We start from the raw sequence: 3302 nt of genomic DNA on the forward strand, positions 1-3302 counted from the left end.
TAAAAGGGTGTGTCACTTCAAATTAGCGTTATATGGAATGATTGGCCGCTCGAATTTGCATGAATTTATTATTTACGCCAAGTTATCAATCAGCCATATTTTTTTGTCTGTTCAAAATCTGTAACATCTATGAATCTGTCTTGTGTTGCAATGCAGCTGGTTAAATTTCATGCGTTTTCTTTGAAATACTAAGGCTTTTCTACCTCAGGAATATATTACCTTATGCCGGCGTCGCACATTGGCGGATAGACCGGCGTGCAACAAACATACAGAGAAAACTGACAAAGTCGGTATACGTTAGTTGCACGCCTTAAGAACGCGTAGCAGTCGTTAAAAGCGCGTTGCATTAGTTTGAAGTACGTCGAAAGAAAAGGTAAAATTGAGAAAGGAAATGGGGAATGTGTCAAAGCGACAACAACCCGACCATAGAACAGACAACGGACAAAGACCACCAATGGGTCGTCAATGTTGAGAGAAACGCCCGCACCCGTAGGTTTCCTTCAGCTGACCCCTTAAAAATATGTATACTAGTACAGTGATAATGGACGTCATAATAAACTCCGATTTATACACAAGAAACTAAAATTAAAAATCATATAAGACTAACAACGGCCAGAGGCTCCTGACTAGGGACAGGCATAAAATTGCGGGCGGAGGGGATAAACATGTTTATGAGATATCAACCCTCCCCTATACCCTAGCCACCAAAGGAAAGTAAATACGCTTGATGAACGCTACAACCCGAGGAAATTTTTATGCAGCATAAAAAGCATACAACATACGCCAACATACGTTTCTTGAACGCCGGATAAACGCTTAGCCTTAGGTACGCTTCTAGTAGCCCAATACAAGCTTAAAGCTCGTTTATCACACGTTACAAACATAATTGACAGGTTGAATGCATCAAAAATTACTAGCGTATTGACAGCGTAAATGAATTTAAACACGCCGGAGCCATACGCTGAAGTGTGACGCCGGTATTAGTGTATTTCCTCAATGCTTTTCAACTTCGTTTTGGCCTCTTTTCAAACATTTTTTTTTCGAGCGTCACTGATGATTTTTTAGTAGACGAAACGCGTGTCTGACGTTATAATAAGGCGTAAATATCAAATTTCCATTCTGGTATCTATGAGGAGTTTATTTCCGGTATGTATTTTCCTTTGTACCGAGTCATTCGCATTTTCTGCCGCCTGAGGAAATGTCGGTACCAAGTACGGAATGACCGTTGTTATTTAATCGTTGATTGGTAAGACGTGGTTCAAAACAAAACAATGACATTAGTAATTTTTTTCTATATTTGTGTTGGGTGCTGGTTTAATGCGTACCAAAAAGACAATTTTATATTCCTGTAAATCACAATTGCATAATATTAATTTTATTGTTCGAGTAATGATGTATTCATATGATATCGTAAGTCATTTAACCGACTCGCAGTCCGCAAACGTGCTTGTTTTTCTATCGAGTGACCTTCAAGGTGGTGTAGAGAAAGGTTGATGTTAAAAGGTTTGTCTTTATTTGCATTATAAACCTATTTCAGTTCATTTGATAAAAAAAAAATCAAAAGTGAAAACTAAACTATGCATATGTGACACATGGTCTTATAATATTAAATGTTTAGTTTGAGTTTTCCGCGATGTATGATCACTACAAAGAAACTACCAATCGATTTATCAGTACTTTATGAAAACGTGTGTAAACTTAATGTGATGATACAATGCATGTAATATCAGATGCATCAATGGCAACATATTACCATAGATTATTGTAAATTAATATCAAGTAGCAACTTGAAGTGATTAGATCACACTTTTGACTTTAAATAATGACTTTAAAAACAAAAAGCAATATGTACAACCAATAAATATCTGCTCACAAGATGAAAATACCATCCGTGGATTTAACGTTGATCTATTATGACTGAATTTGTAATTTTGATATATGATTATAAGGAATTTTCCATGTTTTTTTTTTATTAAAGAATGCATATTTGTGATATATGTGGTAAAAGCTTCAAAAGAAAATGGAATTTAACAAGACACAATAAGACACATGAACCGGCAGATAACCATCCAAATCCTCCTTATAAGTTGTATACATGTGAGAAGAATAACTGTGGAGCGGAATTTACAACTAATACTGGTCTTTGGCAAAACAAAAGGAGAGAACACCTGCATAAAGTTGAGAGGGGACACAATATGGTATGTTGTAATAGTTGAAATCTGGAATGTAGACATATAAAACACACAGTTTGCAGTTTGACGCATATTATCTAATATATACTAGTATATCACAGACCAAATAGCTGATAGTAACATAAGGAATACATTTCGGACGAATTAACTGGGGTTAATTGCATTGAGTGACTATTATCCAAAAAATGTACTCTTCAGTTTTACAAAATTTCCATTCTATATATTTATTTTCATATTTGCAGTATTCAAAGTATCAAGTGAAAGATCAATCAAAATTATGTAATTTTATTTGTAGTGTCCACTGTGTGACAAGATATTTGGACAGAAAATCCATCTACACGCACATATGGCATGCCACTCGGAGGAAAGAAAGTTTAAATGTGATCGTTGTTGAAAACCAATGAAGCACCAGAGAAGCTTAAAAAGACATTATGTTAAATGTAAAGGTGAGTGAAAAATGTGTAAACTACATTAACTCTTGTCAACAGTGATGACAAAACTATTAAAAAAAACTATGTATTGTATTCCAAAACATATTATACATAATATTATAAAACAGAGATATATATCACACAATGATAAGTACAAAAACATGTATCATATTTTTTAGGTATTCAAGAGATCAAACAGTTCGTATGCAGTGTTTGTAATAAAGAGTTTCAATCCAAGCAATATCTCAAGGTACATTGCAAATCTGCACACCAAAAGCCTGTCTTCCAATGTGACAGTTGTGGCGAAATCTTTAAGTGGCAGTCAAGCTACAACCGACATACAGCTAATGGTCGATGTCCTGGAAAGAAGACAGATGATATAGTTAATGCAGCTTAATTTCGCTAAATGACATGTTTGTTATTATATATTTAACATGTTTAATATTTACTTGTTATATTTCTGATCAATGTTAAGTATTTACAATATAATTTTGATATGCATATAGTTTTCCTTCTTAAAAATAAAGAGGATTGTTATGTTAATTTATGTTGCATGTAAGTAATAAAGGAAAATTTAAACTTGCAGAATAGACAATTTCTAAAAAAAACTTACATTCAAATTTATCCCTTGTCTTTTAGAGGGAAGAAGTTTTGATTCATCTACTTTGTAATGATGCCT

At 33.9% G+C, this 3302-nt stretch overlaps 1 long non-coding RNA gene across 1 annotated transcript; it reads left to right on the plus strand.

Annotated features, from left to right (window-relative positions):
• Positions 1–1442: 1442 nt before the first annotated feature.
• On the plus strand, positions 1443–3001 carry LOC134690535 (uncharacterized). Its single transcript, XR_010101961.1, has 4 exons — positions 1443–1503; positions 1979–2198; positions 2488–2638; positions 2803–3001. It is a non-coding gene; the product is annotated as an uncharacterized LOC134690535 (long non-coding RNA).
• The last annotated feature ends 301 nt before the right edge of the window (positions 3002–3302 follow it).

The sequence above is a fragment of the Mytilus trossulus genome, chromosome 11 (assembly GCF_036588685.1).
Source record: "Mytilus trossulus isolate FHL-02 chromosome 11, PNRI_Mtr1.1.1.hap1, whole genome shotgun sequence".
Taxonomy (NCBI): Eukaryota; Metazoa; Mollusca; class Bivalvia; order Mytilida; family Mytilidae; genus Mytilus; species Mytilus trossulus.